Source organism: Arachis ipaensis, chromosome B9 (genome assembly GCF_059453495.1).
Source record: "Arachis ipaensis isolate K30076 ecotype BB chromosome B9, ASM5945349v1, whole genome shotgun sequence".
Classification (NCBI taxonomy): domain Eukaryota; kingdom Viridiplantae; phylum Streptophyta; class Magnoliopsida; order Fabales; family Fabaceae; genus Arachis; species Arachis ipaensis.
In genome coordinates this window covers 84,380,181-84,399,251 of record NC_142444.1, presented here as the reverse complement: position 1 = coordinate 84,399,251, position 19,071 = coordinate 84,380,181, and the positions used below count along the sequence as shown (strand labels likewise).

The window sequence follows — 19,071 nt, the reverse complement described above, 5'->3', positions numbered from 1 at the left end:
ACATACCAAGTGGGCCCCAGAAGTGGATTTTTACACTAAACACCCCAGCTTACTCATTTTCTGTAACCCTAGGTCACTAGTTGATTATAAAAACCACTTTTAGTGATTCATTTTGTACCTCATGACACTCTACACATTTCATATTGTATCTTCTACGGCATGAGTCTCTGAACCCCATTGTTGGGGGTGAGGAGCTCTGCTGTGTTTCGATGAATTAATACAATTACTATTGTTTTCCATTCTATCAGGCTTGCTTCGATTCTAAGATATTCATTCGCACTTCAACATGATGAATGTGATGATCCGTGACACTCATCATCATTCTCACCTATGAACGCGTGCCTGACAACCACTTCCGTTCAACATGCAATCAAGCTTGAATGTGTATCTCTTGGGTTTCTAATCTAAGATTAGAACCTTCGTGGTACAGGCTAGAATTATTGGCAGCCATTCCTGAGGTCCGAAAAGTCTAAACCTTGTCTGTGGTATTCCGAGTAGGATCTGGGAAGGGATGACTGTGACGAGCTTCAAACTCACGAGTGTTGGGCGTGTGACAGACGCAAAAGGATCAATGGATCCTATTCCAACATGATCGAGAACCGACAGATGATTAGGCGTGTGGTGACAGCGTATTTAGAACATTTTCACTAAGAGGACGAGAAGTAGCCATTGACAACGGTGATGCCCAACATAAAGCTTGCCATGGAAGGAGCCTTACGTGTGTGAAGAAGAAGATAGTAGGAAAGCAGAGATTCAGGCGACAGAGCATCTCCAAAACCTCAACCTGTTCTCCATTACTGCACAACAAGTATTTATTTCATGTTCTTTTACTTTTTACAATCAAATCTGAGAATTATTGATATCCTGACTAAGAGTTACAAGATAAACATAGCTTGCTTCAAGCCGACAATCTCCGTGGGATCGACCTTTATCCACGTAAGATATTACTTGGACGACCCAGTGCACTTGTTGGTTAGTTGTGCGGAATTGCAAAAGTGTGATTGTAATTTCGTGCACCAAGTTTTTGGCACCGTTGCCGGGGATTGTTCAAGTTTGGATAACTGGAGGTTTATTTTGTTGCTTAGATTAGGAATATTTATTTTTGTTGGTTTAGAGTCACTAAATTTGAGTTTAGTTTCATATTTTAAGTTTGGTGTCTTCTTTGTGTTTTCCTTTAAATTTTCGAAAATTTGTGTTTGATTTTCTAAAAATTTTAAGATTGGTGTCCCTTGTGCTTTTATTTACTTAAAGAAAAAAAAATTTTCAAAAATTTGTTCTTGGTGTTCATCTTGATCTTCAAAGTGTTCTTGGTGTTCATCTTGACATTCAAAGTTTTCTTGTTTGTTCTCTTTGTTTTGATCTAAAATTTCCTAAGTTTAGTGTTATTTTGTTGTTTTTCTCTTTCCTCATTAAAATTCAAAAATCAAAAAAATATCTCTTCCATATTTTACTCATAAATTTCGAAATTTTGCATTAAATTAGTCAAAGATTTTCAAAATCATATCTTTTTTTAGTCAAGTTAAAATTCTAGTTTCAAAAATTGAGCTTTTCAAATCTTTTTCAAAAACCAAATCTTTTTAATTTCTTCAATCATATCTTTTCAATCATATATTTTTTTTATTATTAAATTGTAATCATATCTTCTCAATCATATCTTTTTTCAAAATAATTTTCAATCATATCTTTTTGATTGCTAATTCCAAAATCTTTTTGATTAATTAATTAATTTAGTCTTCAATTTGCTTTTATTTTCTTCTAATTTTTGAAAACCATATCCTGAATTTTTTAAATCCTTTTAATTAATTGAATTATTTATTTATCTTTTTACTTTTCCTCTTAATTTTCGAAACTTTTATTTTATTTTTCGTTTATTTTGTTTTATTTTTTTCGGTTACTTTAAAAAAAATTTATATCAATTCCCTTTTCGCCATCATGGACATAAGTGGAAGTGAACAGTCCAGAAGGACTCTGGGGTCATATGCTAACCCTATTACAGCTGCATATGGGCGTAGCATCTGTATACCTCCCATCAAAGCAAGCAGTTTTGAGCTAAATCCTCAGCTCATTATCATGGTGCAGCAAAATTGCCAGTATTCCGGTCTTCCACAGGAAGAACCTACTGAGTTTCTGGCACAGTTCTTACAAATTATTGACACAGTACGTGATAAAGAAGTGGATCAGGATGTCTACAGATTATTACTGTTTCCATTTGCTGTAAAAGATCAAGCTAAGAGGTGGTTAAATAACCAACCCACAGCAAGCATAAAAATATGGAGACAGTTATCAGACAAATTCCTGAATCAATTTTACCCTCCAAAGAGGATGACACAGCTAAGGCTGGACATCCAAGGCTTTAAACAAGAGGATCATGAATCCCTTTATAATGCCTGGGAGAGGTACAGAGGGATGCTAAGGAAATGCCTCTCTGAAATATTTTCAGAGTGGGTACAGTTAGACATCTTCTACTATGGGCTTACAGAAAAAGCTCAAATGTCCCTAGATCACTCGGCTGGTGGATCTATACACATGAGGAAGACAATTGAAGAGGCTCAAGAGCTCATTGATACAGTTGCTAGAAATCAACATCTGTACTCAAGCAATGAGTCCTCCATAAAAGAAGAGGCTAGGGCAGTAACTACGGAACCTGATCCTCAAGAACAGATTATTGAACTTAATCAGCAATTACTCCTTATGACAAAACAATTAGCAGAATTTAGAGAGATGCTCCAAGACACTAAAAATGCTAACAAGAATATGGAAGCACAATTAAAACAGACAAGACAGCAGCTATCCAAACAGATAACAGAAGAATGCCAAGCTGTTCAATTAAGGAACGGGAAGACATTGAATAAATCAGCTCAAAGTAGCAGAAAGCCAAGAAAGGAACAACTGACAGAGGATGACCAAACCACTGCCCAAAATCCCTCTGAGGACAGCAAGAGCCCAGAGAGGAATAATTCTGGCATTCAAACGCCAGAAAAGGGTGAAAGATTGGCGTTAAACGCCCATCCAGCACCCAATCCTGGCGTTCAAACGCCAATGAGGGATCAGACACCTGCAAGTGCTGATAGTAACCCCTCTAAGAAGGCTTTTCCAGCCACTTCTATAGGGAATAAACCTGCAATAACTAAGGTTGAAGAATATAAAGCCAAGATGCCTTATCCTCAGAAACTCCGCCAAGCAGAGCAGGATAAACAATTTGCTCGCTTTGCAGACTATCTCAGGACTCTTGAGATAAAGATCTCATTTGCAGAGGCACTTGAGCAAATACCCTCTTATGCTAAGTTCATGAAAGAGATCTTAAGTCATAAGAAGGATTGGAGAGAAACTGAAAAGGTATTTCTCACTGAAGAATGCAGTGCAGTCATTCTGAAAAGCTTACCAGAGAAGCTTCAAGATCCAGGAAGCTTTATGATACCATGCACATTAGAGGGTGCTTGCACCAAGACAGCTCTATGTGACCTTGGAGCAAGTATCAACCTAATACCCGCATCCACTATCAGAAAGCTTGGCTTGACTGAAGAAGTCAAACCAACCCGGATATGTCTTCAACTTGCTGATGGCTCCATTAAATATCCATCAGGCATAATTGAGGACATGATTGTCAAGGTTGGGCCATTTGCCTTTTCCACTGACTTTGTAGTGCTGGAAATGGAGGAGCACAAGAGTGCAACTCTCATTCTAGGAAGACCTTTCCTAGCAACTGGACGAACTCTTATTGATGTACAAAAAGGGAAAGTGACCCTGAGAGTCAATGAGGATGAGTTCAAGTTAAATGCTGTCAAAGCTATGCAGCATCCAGACACATCAAATGACTGCATAAGCACTGATATTACTGACTCTTTGGTGGAAGAGATCAATATGACTGAAAATCTCGAATCAGAGCTAGAGGACATCTTTAAAGATGTTCAGCCTGATCTGGAGAAATCAGAGGAAATAAAAGAACCTCTGAAAATTCCTCAGGAAGAGGATAAGCCTCCTAAACCCGAGCTCAAACCACTACCACCATCCCTGAAATATGCATTTCTGGGAGAAGGTGACACTTTTCCAATGATCATAAGCTCTGCTTTAAATCCACAGGAAGAGAAAGCACTAATTCAAGTGCTAAAGACACACAAGACAGCTCTTGGATTGTCCATAAGTGATCTTAAGGGCATTAGCCCAGCAAGATGCATGCACAAGATCCTATTGGAGGATGATGCTAAGCCAGTGGTTCAACCACAAAGGCGGCTAAATCCAGCCATGAAGGAGGTGGTGCAGAAAGAGGTCACTAAGTTACTAGAGGCTGGGATTATTTATCCTATTTCTGATAGCCCCTGGGTAAGCCCTGTCCACGTTGTACCCAAAAAGGGAGGCATGACAGTAGTTCACAATGAAAAGAATGAACTGGTTCCTACAAGAACAGTTACAGGGTGGCGTATGTGTATTGACTACAGAAGGCTCAATACAGCCACCAGAAAGGATTATTTTCCTTTACCATTCATAGACCAGATGCTAGAGAGACTAGCAGATCATGACTATTACTGCTTTTTGGATGGATATTCAGGCTACAACCAAATTGCAGTAGATCCTCAAGACCAAGAGAAAACAGCATTCACATGTCCCTCTGGTGTATTTGCTTACAGAAGGATGCCTTTTGGTCTATGCAATGCACCTGCAACCTTTCAGATGTGCATGCTCTCCATCTTCATGGATGACTTTTCAGTATTTGGAGACTCATTCAGCTCTTGTCTTGACCATTTAGCACTTGTTCTGAAAAGATGCTAAGAGACCAACCTAGTTTTAAACTGGGAAAAATGTCACTTTATGGTGACTGAGGGAATTGTCCTTGGGCATAAAATTTCAAACAAGAGAATAGAAGTGGATCAAGCTAAAGTGGAGGTAATTGAAAAATTACCACCACCTGCCAATGATAAGGCAATTAGAAGCTTTTTGGGGCATGCAGGATTCTATAGGAGGTTTATAAAGGAGTTTTCAAAAATTGCAAAACCTCTGAGCAATCTACTAGCTGCTGACATGCCATTCGTGTTTGACACAGAGTGTCTGTAGGCGTTTGAGATCCTAAAAGCTAAGCTGGTCACAGCGCCAGTCATCTCTGCACCAAACTGGACATTGCCATTCGAACTAATATGTGATGCCAGTGACCATGCCATTGGTGCAGTGTTGGAACAGAGGCATAACAAGCTTTTGCACGTCATTTACTATGCTAGCCGTGTTTTAAATGATGCACAGAAGAATTAAACAACCACAGAAAAAGAGTTACTTGCAGTGGTTTATGCCATTGACAAGTTTAGATCCTATTTAGTAGGTTCAAAAGTGATTGTGTATACTGACCATGCTGCTCTTAAATACCTACTCACAAAGCAGGATTCAAAACCCAGGCTCATAAGATGGGTGTTACTTCTGTAAGATTTTGATATAGAAATAAGAGACAGAAAAGGGACAGAGAACCAGGTAGCTGATCACCTGTCCCGGATAGAACCAGTAGCTTGGGCATCCCTCCCTCCTACTGAGATCTCTGAAACCTTTCCGGATGAGCAACTCTTTGCCATTCAAGAGGCACCATGGTTTGTAGACATTGCAAATTATAAAGCTGTGAGGTTCATACCCAATGAGTACAGCAGGGTACAAAGAAAAAAACTAATTTCTGATGCAAAGTACTACCTATGGGATGAGCCATACCTCTTTAAGAGATATGCAGACGGAATGATCCACAGATGTGTATTTGTCTAACCCTCAAATTGGAGCTTTAGACTAACATGGCAAGATTCCTGGAATTCATATTAAAAATTTTGGAATCCTTATTTTTCTTTTTCAAAATGATTTTCGAAAATTTTAAAATGAAAATACAAAAAAAAAATTAGAATATCATAAAAATCAAAAATATTTTTTGTGTTCTTGTTTGAGTCTTGAGTCATGTTATAAGTTTGGTGTCAATTGCATGTGCATCTTGCATTTTTCAAAAAAATCATGCATTCATAGTGTTCTTCATGATCTTCAAGTTGTTCTTGGTAAGTCTTCTTGTTTGATCTTTGCATTTGCATGTTTTGTGTCTTTTCTTGTTTTTCATATGCATTCTTGAATTCTTAGTGTCTAAGCATTAAAGAATTCTAAGTTTGGTGTCTTGCATGTTCCCTTTGCATTAAAAATTTTTGAAAAATAAGTTCTTGATGTTCATCTTGATCTTCATAGTGTTCTTGGTGTTCATCTTGACATTCATAGCATTCTTGTATGCATTCATTGTTTTGATCCATAACTTTCATGCATTGCATCATTTTTCTTGTTTTTCTCTCTCATCATAAAAATTCAAAAATAAAAAAAATATCTTTCCCTTTTTCTCTCTTAAAATTTCGAAAACTAGATTTGACTTTTTCAAAAATTTTTAAAAAATCTAGTTGTTTTTATGAGTCAAATCAAATTTTCAATTTAAAAATCTCATCTTTTTCAAAATCTTTTTCAAAAATCAAATCTTTTTCAAATTTCTTAGTTATTTTCGAAAATTCCAAAAATATTTTTCAAAAATCTTTTTCTTATTTTTATATCAAATTTTCGAAAATAACATAATCAATTAATGTTTTGATTCAAAAATTTCAAGTTTGTTACTTGCTTGTTAAGAAAGATTCAAACTTTAAGTTATAGAATCATATCTTGTGATTTCTTGTGAATCAAGTCATTAATTGTGATTTTAAAAATCAAATCTTTCTCAAAACTAACTTCAATCATATCTTTTCAAAAATATCTTCTTATCTTTTTCAAAATTTGATTTCAAAATATCTTTTCTAACTTCCTAACTTCTTATCTTTTCAAATTTGTTTCAACTAACTAACTAACTTTTTGTTTGTTTCTTATTTTTTTCAAAACCACCTAACTAACTCTCTCTCTCTAATTTTCGAAAATATCTTCCCTCTTTTTCAAAATTTCTTTTTAATTAACTAATTATTTCAATTTTTAAAATCTTAATTTTCGAAAATTACTAACATTTTCCAAAAACCATTTTCGAAAATTACTAACTCTTTTTCAAAAATTATTTTCGAAAATCCTCTCCCTCTCTCATCTTATTCTATTTATTTATTCATCTACTAACATCTCTTTCTCACATCACTCACCAAATTCGAACCCCCTCTTCCATCTGTGTTCGAATTTTTCTCTTCTTCTACTAACAATAAGGAACCTCTTTACTGTGACATAGAGGATTCCTCTTCTTTTTTTGTTCTCTTCTCTTTCTTATGAGCAGGAACAAGGAAAAAGGCATTCTTGTTGAAGCTGATCCAGAACCTGAAAGGACTCTGAAGAGAAAACTAAGAGAAGCTAAATTACAACAATCTAGAGACAACCTTATTGAAAATTTCGAACAAGTAAAGGAGATGGCAGCCGAACCTAACAACAATAATGCAAGGAGAATGCTTGGTGACTTTACTGCACCTAATTCCAATTTACATGGAAGAAGCATCTCCATTCCTGCCATTGGAGCAAACAACTTTGAGCTGAAACCTCAGCTAGTTTCTCTGATGCAGCAGAACTGCAAGTTTCATGGACTTTCATCTGAAGATCCTTTTCAGTTCTTAACTGAATTCTTGCAGATCTGTGATACTGTTAAGACTAATGGAGTAGATCCTGAAGTCTACAGGATCATGCTTTTCCCTTTTGCTGTAAGAGACAGAGCTAGAATATGGTTGGACTCTCAACCCAAAGACAGCCTGAACTCTTGGGATAAGCTGGTCACGGCTTTCTTAGCCAAGTTCTTTCCTCCTCAAAAGCTGAGCAAGCTTAGAGTGGATGTTCAAACCTTCAAACAAAAAGATGGTGAATCCCTCTATGAAGCTTGGGAAAGATACAAACAGTTGACCAAAAAGTGTCCTTCTGACATGCTTTCAGAATGGACCATCCTGGATATATTCTATGATGGTCTGTCTGAGTTATCTAAGATGTCATTGGATACTTCTGCAGGTGGATCCATTCACCTAAAGAAAACGCCTGCAGAAGCTCAAGAACTCATTGACATGGTTGCTAATAACCAGTTTATGTACACTTCTGAGAGGAATCCTGTGAATAATGGGACGCCTATGAAGAAGGGAGTTCTTGAAATTGATACTCTGAATGCCATATTGGCTCAGAATAAAACATTGACTCATCAAGTCAATATGATTTCCAAGAGTCTAAATGGAATGCAAGCTGCATCCAACAGTACTCAAGAGGCATCTTCTGAAGAAGAAGCTTATGATCCTGAGAACCCTGCAATAGCAGAGGTGAATTACTTAGGTGAACCTTATGGAAACACCTATAACTCATCATGGAGAAATCATCCAAATTTCTCATGGAAGGATCAAAAGCCTCAACAAGGCTTTAATAATGGTGGAATAAATAGGTTTAGCAATAGCAAGCCTTTTTCATCATCCACTCAGCAACAGACAGAGAATTCTGAGCAGAATCCATCTAGCTTAGCAAACTTAGTCTCTGATCTATCTAAGGCCACTGTGAGTTTCATGAATGAAACAAGGTCTTCCATTAGAAATTTGGAAGCACAAGTGGGCCAGCTGAGTAAAAGGATCACTGAAATCCCTCCTAGTAATCTCCCAAGCAATACAGAAGAGAATCCAAAAGGAGAGTGCAAGGCCATTGACATAAGCACCATGGCCGAACCTGTAAGGGAAGGAGAGGACTTGAATCCCAAGGAGGAAGACCTCTTGGGACGTCCAGTGATCAATAAGGAGTTTCTCTCTGAGGAACCAAAGGACTCTGAGGCTCATCTAGAAACCATAGAGATTCCATTGAATCTCCTTATGCCATTCATGAGCTCTGATGAATATTCCTCTTCTGAAGAGAATGAGGATGTTACTGAAGAGCAAACTGCCAAGTTTCTTGGTGCAATCATGAAGCTGAATGCCAAATTATTTGGTATTGAAACTTGGGAAGATGAACCTCCCTTGTTCATCAATGAACTAAGTGATCTGGATCAACTGACATTTCCTCAGAAGAGACAGGATCCTGGAAAGTTCATAATACCTTGTACCATAGGCACCATGATCTTTGAGGCTCTGTGTGACCTTGGTTCAGGAATAAACCTCATGCCCCTCTTTGTAATAGAGAAACTGGGAATCTATGGGGTGCAAGCTGCTAAAATCTCATTAGAGATGGCAGACAATTCAAGAAAACAGGCTTATGGACAAGTAGAGGACGTGTTAGTAAAGGTTGAAGGCCTTTACATCCCTGCTGATTTCACAGTCCTGGATACTGGAAAGGAAGAGAATGAATCCATCATCCTAGGAAGACCTTTCCTAGCCACAGCAAGAGCTGTGATTGATGTGGACAGAGGAGAATTAATCCTTCAATTGATTGAGGACAACCTTGTGTTTACAACTCAAGGATCTCTCTCTGCATCCATGGAGAGGAAGCAGAAAAAGCTTCTCTCAAAGCAGAGTCAAACAAAGCCCCCACAGTCAAACTCTAAGTTTGGTGTTGGGAGGCCACAACCAAACTCTAAGTTTGGTGTTGAACTCCCATATCCAAACTCTAAGTTTGGTGTTGGAGAGTCTCAACAATGCTCTGAACATCTGTGAGGCTCCATGAGAGCCCACTGTCAAGCTATTGACATTAAAGAAGCGCTTGTTGGGAGGCAACCCAATTTTTATTTATCTAACAATATTTTTCTTAGTTATATGTCTTTATAGGTTCATGATCATGTAGAGTCACAAAATAAATATAGAAATTGAAAACAAAATCAAAAACAGCAGAAGAAAAATCACACCCTGGAGGAAGCATCTGCCTGGCGTTCAACGCCAGAACAGAGCATGGTTCTGGCGCTGAACGCCCAAAATGGGTAGTGTCTGGGCGCTGAAAGCCCAAAATGGGCATCATCTGGGCGCTAAATGCCAGAAATGCACCCTGGAGAGGAGCTGGCGCTGAACGCCCAGAACAAGCATGGTTCTGGCGTTCAACGCCAGAAATGGCCAGTAAATGGGCGTTGAACGCCCAAAATGGGCACCAACCTGGCGCTGAACGCCCAGAGTTGTGTGCAAGGGCATTTTACATGCCTAATTTGGTGCAAGGTTGTAAATCCTTGAACACCTCAGGATCTGTGGACCCCACAGGATCACCTCAGGATCTGTGGACCCCACAGGATCCCCACCTACCTCCACTCACTTCTTCTCACCCCTCTTTTACACAATCCCATAAACACTCTTCCCCAAAACCCTTCACCAATCACCTCAATCTCTCTTCCCCATCACCTCTTCACCACTCACATCCATCCACTCTTCCCCATAAACCTACCTCATAAACTCCACCTACCTTCAAAATTCAAAATCAATTTCCCACCCAAACCCACCCTACATGGCCGAACCTTAACCCCCCTCCCATTCCTATATAAAGCCTTCCATTCTTCCTCATTTTCACACAACACAACCCTCTCTTCTCTTCTTGGCCGAAACACAACCCTTCCCCCTCTCTTCCATTTCTTCTTCTTCATCATCTATTCTTTCTTCTCTTGCTCGAGGGCGAGCAAAATTCTAAGTTTGGTGTGGTAAAAGCATAAGCTTTTTGTTTTTCCATTACCATTGATGGCACCTAAGACCGGAGAATCCTCTAGAAAGGGGAAAGGGAAGACAAAAGCTTCCACCTCCGAGTCATGGGAGATGGAAAGGTTCATCTCCAAAGTCCATCAAGACCACTTCTATGATGTTGTGGCCAAGAAGAAGGTGATCCCTGAGGTCCCCTTCAAACTCAAAAGAAATGAGTATCCGGAGATCCGACATGAAATTCAAAGAAGAGGTTGGAAAGTTCTAACAAATCCCATCCAACAAGTCGGCATCCTAATGGTTCAAGAGTTCTATGCCAATGCATGGATCACCAAGAACCATGATCAAAGTAAGAACCCGGATCCAAAGAACTATGTTACAATGGTTCGGGGGAAATACTTAGATTTTAGTCTGGAAAATGTGAGGTTGGCGTTCAACTTGCCAAACATGGAAGAGAACGCACGCCCCTACACAAGGAGAGTCAACTTTGATCAAAGGTTGGACCAAGTCCTCATGGACATATGTGTAGAAGGAGCTCAATGGAAGATTGACTCAAAAGGCAAACCGGTTCAACTAAAAAGACTGGACCTTAAGCCTGTAGCTAGAGGATGGTTGGAGTTCATTCAATGCTCAATCATTCCCACTAGCAATCGGTCTGAAGTTACTATAGACCGGGCCATCATGATCCATAGCATCATGATTGGAGAAGAGGTGGAAGTTCATGAGATTATACCTCAAGAACTCTACAAGGTGGCTGACAAGTCCTCCACTATGGCAAGGTTAGCCTTTCCTCACCTCATTTGCCACCTATGCAATTCGGCTGGGGTTGACATAGAGGGAGATATCCTCATTAAAGAGGACAAGCCCATCACTAAGAAAAAGATGGAGCAAGCAAGAGAGCCCATTCATGGAGCTCAAGAGGCGTATGAAGCTCATCACCATGAGATCCCGGAGATGCCTCAAATGCATTTTCCTCCACAAAACTATTGGGAGCAAATCAACACCTCCCTAGGAGAATTGAGTTCCAATATGGGACAACTAAGAGTGGAACATCAAGAGCACTCCATCATCCTTCATGAAATAAGAGAAGATCAAAAAGCAATGAGGGAGGAGCAACAAAAACAAGGAAGAGACATAGAAGAGCTTAAGGACATCATTGGTTCCTCAAAAAGGAAACGCCACCATCACTAAGGTGGATTCATTCCTTGTTCTTATTTCTTCTGTTTTTCGTTTTCTCTAATTTAAGTATTTATCCATGTTTGTGTCTTCATTACATGATCATTAGTAGTTAGTAACTTTGTCTTAAAGTTATGAATGTCCTATGAATCCATCACCTCTCTTAAATGAAAAATTTTTTAATTCAAAAGAACAAGAAGTACATGAGTTTCAAATTTATCCTTGAACTTAGCTTAATTATATTGATGTGGTGATAATGCTTCTTGTTTTCTGAATGAATGCTTGAACAGTGCATATGTCTTTTGAAGTTGTTGTTCATGAATGTTAAATATGTTGGCTCTTGAAAGAATGATGACAAGGAGACATGTTATTTGATAATCTGAAAAATTATAAAAATGATTCTTGAAGCAAGAAAAAGCAGCAAAGAACAAAGCTTGTAGAAAAAAATAGAAAAAAAATAGAAAGAAAAAGAAAAAGCAAGCAGAAAAAGCCAAAAGCTCTTAAAACCAAGAGGCAAGAGCAAAAAGCCAATAACCCTTAAAACCAAAAGGCAAGGGCAAATAAAAAGGATCCCAAGGCTTTGAGCATCAGTGGATAGGAGGGCCTAAAGGAATAAAATCCTGATCTAAGTGGCTAAACCAAGCTGTCCCTAACCATGTGCTTGTGGCGTGCAGGTGTCAAGTGAAAACTTGAGACTGAGCGGTTAAAGTCAAGGTCCAAAGAAAAAAAAGAGTGTGCTTAAGAACCTTGGACACCTCTAATTGGGGACTTTAGCAAAGCTGAGTCACAATCTGAAAAGGTTCACCCAATTATGTGTCTGTGGCATTTATGTATCCGGTGGTAATACTAGAAAACAAAGTGCTTAGGGTCACGGCCAAGACTCATAAAATAGCTGTGTTCAAGAATCATCATACTGAACTAGGAGAATCAATAACACTATCTGAACTCTGAGTTCCTATAGATGCCAATCATTCTGAACCTCAATGGATAAAGTGAGATGCCAAAACTATTCAAGAGACAAAAAGCTATAAGTCCCGCTCATTTGATTGGAGCTATGTTTCATTGATAGTTTGGAATTTATAGTATATTCTCTTCTTTTTATCCTATTTGATTTTCAGTTGCTTGGGGACAAGCAACAATTTAAGTTTGGTGTTGTGATGAGCGGATAATTTATACGCTTTTTGGCATTGTTTTTAGTAGGATCTAGTTACTTTTAGGGACGTTTTCATTAGTTTTTATGTTAAATTCACATTTCTGGACTTTACTATGAGTTTGTGTGTTTTTCTGTGATTTCAGGTATTTTCTGACTGAAATTGAGGGACTTGAGCAAAAATCAAATTCAGAGGTTGAAGAAGGACTGCTGATGCTGTTGGATTCTGACCTCCCTGCACTCAAAGTGGATTTTCTGGAGCTACAGAACTCGAAATGGCGCGATTCCAATTGCGTTGGAAAGTAGACATCCAGGGCTTTCCATCAATATATAATAGTTTATACTTTGAGCAAGAATAGACGATGCAAACTGGCGTTCAACGCCAGCTCTCTGCCCAATTCTGGCGTCCAGCGCCAGAAAAGGATCCAAAACCAGAGTTGAACGCCCAAACTGGCACAAATACTGGCGTTCAACTCCAAGAAGGACCTCTACACGTGCAACACTCAAGCTCAGCCCAAGCACACACCAAGTGGGCCCCAGAAGTAGATTTATGCATCAATTACTTATTTCTGTAAACCCTAGTGAGTAGTTTATTATAAATAGGACCTTTTACTATTGTATTAGATATCTTTGGACGCCTGGTTCTTAGATCAGAGGGGCTGGCCATTCGGCCATGCCTGGACCTTTCACTTATGTATTTTTAACGGTAGAGTTTCTACACTCCATAGATTAAGGTGTGGAGCTCTGCTGTTCCTCAAAGATTAATGCAAAGTACTACTGTTTTCTATTCAATTCATCTTATTTCGCTTCTAAGATATTCATTCGCACTTCAACCTAAATGTGATGAATGTGACAATCATCATCATTCCCCATGAACGCGTGCCTGACAACCACTTTCGTTCTACTTTCGATTGAATGAGTGTCTCTTAGATCTCTTAACCAGAATCTTCGTGGTATAAGCTGGATTGATGGCGGCATTCAAGAGAATCCGGAAAGTCTAAACCTTGTCTGTGGTATTACAAGTAGGATTCAATGATTGAATGACTGTGACGAGCTTCAAACTCGCGATTGCTGGGCGTAGTGACAGACGCAAAAGGATAGTAAATCCTATTCCAGTATGATCGAGAACCGACAGATGAATAGCCGTGCCGTGACAGGGTGCGTTGACCATGTTCACTGAGAGGATAGGATGTAACCATTGACAAGGGTGATGCCTCCAGACGATTAACCGTGCCGTGACAGGGCATTTGGATCATTTTCCCGAGAGAAGACCGAAAGTGGCCCTTGACAATGGTGATGCATTACATAAAGCCAGCCATGGAAAGGAGTAAGACTGATTGGATGAAGATAGCAGGAAAGCAGAGGTTCAGAGGAACGAAAGCATCTCTATTCGCTTATCTGAAATTCTCACCAATGATTTACATAAGTATTTCTATCCCTGTTTTATTAATTATTTTCGAAAACCCCATTACTATTTTATATCCGCCTGACTGAGATTTACAAGGTGACCATAGCTTGCTTCATACCAACAATCTCCATGGGATTCGACCCTTACTCACGTAAGGTATTACTTGGACGACCCAGTGCACTTGCTGGTTAGTTGTGTGAAGTTGTGAACCATGGTATTGGCATCATGTTTTTGGCGCCATTACCAGGGAAAGAAAGAGCGATGAATTTTACATAATTAAAGTGTAATCACAATTTCTGCGCACCAGCAACCCAGCCATTAGCAAGTTATTTGTTTTAAGTAATACTTGCAGAAGTTGAAATAAATTTTCTTCAAAGATTAATCATCAAAATTGAAGGAATTCGCAGAGTTACAGAAGGATTCAGCGCAAAAAGCAGAGAAAAGGAGCTCACTGGCAAGAAAACGCCAGTAAGGAGCATTTTGGGCGTTAAACGCCAGAATGGGTACCATCCTGGGCGTTTAACGCCAGAATTGCAGCATCCTGGGCATTCAGAAAAACGCCCAGTGGCAAAGAATTTCTGGCGTTTAACGCCAGCCAGGGTACCTTGCTGGGCGTTAAACGCCAGAATGGATAACATTCTGGGCGTTTAACGCCAGAAAGGCAGGGGGAAGAGATTTTGTTTTCCACTTCAAAATTTTTCAAATTTTCATGTTTTGACTCATAATTTTCTGCATAAACATGTTTCAAACTTGCATAATTTATCCTCAATTTTCAAAAATTCAACACTTTTCTAAATCTCTTTTCAAATTACTTTCAAATCCTTCCCAAATCTTCTTCAAAAAACTCAAGTATCTTTTCAATTTCTTTCCAAATCTTTTCAAACTCATCATATCATCTCTTATTTCTTAGATGCATAACCAAAATTTTCAGATTTAACCTCTTTATATCTTTTTCAATTAAAAATCTCATCTTTTTCATATCATGATTTTATTTTCTTCTACCAATCATATCTCTATGTCATATCTCTTTCAAAATTTTCAAAATCCCTCCTCTCCTCTTATAAATACACATTCGGCCATCCCCTCCTCTCCACCATTCGAATTTGCCTCTTCTCCTCTCTCTCCCATTTCCTTTCTTTTGCTTGAGGGCAAGCAAACCTCTAAGTTTGGTGTGTTTTTCCGTGATCACTGAGCTAAGACTTCAAGATCATGGCACCTAAAGGAAAACAAACTAAGTCAAGAGGCAAGAAAGAGAATACTCCAAAGAGTCTTTAGAATCAAGAGAGGTTCTTAACCAAAGAACATGCAGACCACTACCACAAAATAATGGGTCTGAGGTCAGTAATCCCAGAAGTTAAATTCAATCTGAAAGAAGATGAATATCCGGAGATCCAAGAGCAAATTCGACACAGAAGATGGGAAATTCTAGCTAATCCTGAAACAAAGGTTGAAAGAAATATGGTTCAGGAATTCTACTCAAATCTGTGGCTAACAGATAAGTAGAGAATAACTGGAACCGCCTTTCACACCTACCGAACTATGGTCAGAGGGAGGCTTATTTACTTCCATCTGGACAAAATAAGAGAGGTCTTCAAACTACCTCAACTACAAGATGATCCAGAATCCTTTAATAAGAGAATAGTGAGAGTAGATAAAGGGTTGGATCAAGTTCTAGAGGACATATGCCTCCCTGGAACTAAGTGGATAACCAATTCAAAAGGTGTCCCAAACCAACTCAAGAGGGGAGATCTCAAACCAGTCACAAGAGGCTGGTTAGACTTCATTGGGCGTTCTATATTGCCCACTAGCAACCGCTCTGAGGTCACTGTCAAGAGAGCAGTGATGATTCATTGTATTATGCTGGGAAAAGAAGTAGAGATTCATCATCTGATTTCTTGTGAGATTTACACAATTGCAAACAAAAACTCCACTGAAGCCAAACTAGCTTAGCCAAGCTTGATTTCTCTGCTATGTAAAGATGCTGGGGTGAGGATGGGAGTAGATGAATTCATCTCAATCAAACACCCAATCACTAAGAAGTCAATGGAAGGACAAGTGCAAGATAACTCCATCAAAAGGAGGGCGCAGGAGTTCCTCCCAGAAATCCCTGAAATTGACTACTGAACCCGCCTAGAAGCATCTGTTACCAAGCTGCAAGAAGCTATGGAACAACTTAAGGAAGAACAGCAGAATCAAAACTGCATGCTCTGCAAGCTGCTGAAGGAACAGGAGAAGCAGGGGCGTGAGCTACAAGAGCTGAAGCGCCAGAAGCTCTCCCTTGAAGGACCAAACACCCCACAGACTGAAGGAGCATCCACTGCTCAAAATCAAGGTTGTTGAGTCCTAACTCTGTGATAACCTCTATTATTAGGAATCTATTTTAAGATTCATTTATTTTTCTATTTTTAATTTTCGGTCTTCTATTATTATTGGTTTGCTCTTATATTTATTTTTGAGTCTTATTTTTATTCCATGATTAATAAAATTTAAAGTTTATGTCTTAAAGTTATGAATGTCTTGTGAATCTATCACCTTTCTTAAATAAAAAGTGTTTTTAATTGCAAAAGAAAAAGAAGTACTTGAATTTCAAATTTTAAAACAGATTAATTATTTTGATGTGGTGGCAATGCTTTTTGTTTTTCTGAATGAATGCTTGAGCAGTGTAGATTTTTGAATTTGTTGCCCATGAATGTTAAAATTGTTGGCTCTTGAAAGAATAATGGAAAAGAAGAAATGTTATTGATAATCTGAAAAATCATATAATTGATTCTTGAAGCAAGAAAAAGCAGTGAAAAGCTTACAAAAAAAGAGAGAAAAAGCAAGCAGAAAAAGCCAATAGCCCTTTAAACCAAAAGGCAAGGGTAATAAAAAGGATCCAAGGCTTTGAGCATCAGTGGATAGGAGGGCCTACAGGAATAAAATCCTGGCCTAAGCGGCTAAACGAAGTTGTCCCTAACCATGTGCTTGTGGCGTGAAGGTGTCAAGTGAAAACTTGAGACTGAGCGGTTAAAGTCGTGGTCCAAAGCAAAAAGAGTGTGCTTAAGAGCTCTGGACACCTCTAATTGGGGACTCTAGCAAAGCTGAGTCATAATCTGAAAAGGTTCACCCAGTTATGTGTCTGTGGCATTTATGTATCCAGTGGTAATACTGGAAAACAAAATGATTAGGGTCACGGCCAAGACTCATAAAGTAGCTGTGTTCAAGAATCAACACACTTAACTAGGAAAATCAATAACACTATTTGAATCCTGAGTTCCTATAGATGCCAATCATTCTAAACTTCAAAGGAAAAAGTGAGATGCCAAAACTGTTCAGAAGCAAAAAAGCTAATAGCCCCGCTCATCTAATTAATACTGAACTTCATAGATGTTTTGGAATTCATTGTATAGTCTGTTCTTTTTATCCTATTTGCTTTTTAGTTGCTTGGGGACAAGCAACAATTTAAGTTTGGTGTTGTGATGAGCGGATAATTTATACGCTTTTTGGCATTGTTTTTAGTATATTTTTAGTATGTTTTAGTTAGTTTTTATTATATTTTTATTATTTTTTAATTAAAATTCACTTTTATGGACTTTACTATGAGTTTCTATGTTTTTCTGTGATTTCAGGTATTTTCTGGCTGAAATTGAGGGACCTGAGCAAAAATCTGATTCAGAGGCTGAAAAAGGACTGCAGATGCTGTTGGATTCTGACCTCCCTGCACTCAAAGTGGATTTTCTGGAGATACAGAAGCCCAATTGGTGCGCTCTTAAATGCGTTGGAAAGTAGACATCTTGGGCTTTCCAGAAATATATAATAGTCTATACTTTGCCTGAGATTTGATGGCCCAAACCGGCGTTCCAAGTCAGCATAGAAATTATGGCGTCAAAACGCCAGAACTGGCATAAAAGCTGGAGTTAAACGCCCAAACTGGCATAAAAGCTGGCGTTTAACTCCAAGAAAAGTCTCTACACATGAAAGCTTCAATGTTCAGCCCAAGCACACACCAAGTGGGCCCCGGAAGTGGATTTTTACACTAAACACCCCAGCTTACTCATTTTCTGTAACCCTAGGTCACTAGTTGATTATAAAAACCACTTTTAGTGATTCATTTTGTACCTCATGACACTCTACACGTTTCATATTGTATCTTCTATGGCATGAGTCTCTGAACCCCATTGTTGGGGGTGAGGAGCTCTGCTGTGTTTCGATGAATTAATGCAATTACTACTGTTTTCCATTCTATCACGCTTGCTTCGATTCTAAGATATTCATTCGCACTTCAACCTGATGAATGTGATGATCCGTGACACTCATCATCATTCTCACCTATGAACGCGTGCCTGACAAACACTTCCGTTCTACATGCAATCAAGCTTGAATGTGTATCTCTTGGGTTTCTAATCTAATATTAGAACCTTCGTGGTACAGGCTAGAATTATTGGCAGCCATTCCTGAGGTCCGGAAAGTCTAAACCTTGTCTGTGGTATTCCGAGTAGGATCTGGGAAGGGATGACTGTGACGAGCTTCAAACTCACGAGTGTTGGGTGTGTGACAGACGCAAAAGGATCAATGGATCCTATTCCAACATGATCGAGAACCGACAGATATTAGCCGTGTGGTGACAGCGCATTTGGAACATTTTCACTGAGAGGACGGGAAGTAGCCATTGACAACGGTGATGCCCAACATAAAGCTTGCCATGGAAGGAGCCTTGCGTGTGTGAAGAAGAAGATAGTAGGAAAGCAGAGATTCAAGGGACAGAGCATCTCCGAAACCTCAACATGTTCTCTATTACTGCATAACAAGTATTTATTTCATGTTCTTTTACTTTTTACAATCAA

At 38.9% G+C, this 19,071-nt stretch overlaps 1 non-coding gene across 1 annotated transcript; it reads right to left on the bottom strand.

Moving 5' to 3' along the window:
- Positions 1–7,763: 7,763 nt before the first annotated feature.
- LOC148545280 (small nucleolar RNA R71) lies at positions 7,764–7,871 on the bottom strand. Its single transcript, XR_015900508.1, has one exon. It is a non-coding gene; the product is annotated as a small nucleolar RNA R71 (small nucleolar RNA).
- Between the last annotated feature and the right edge of the window lie 11,200 nt (positions 7,872–19,071).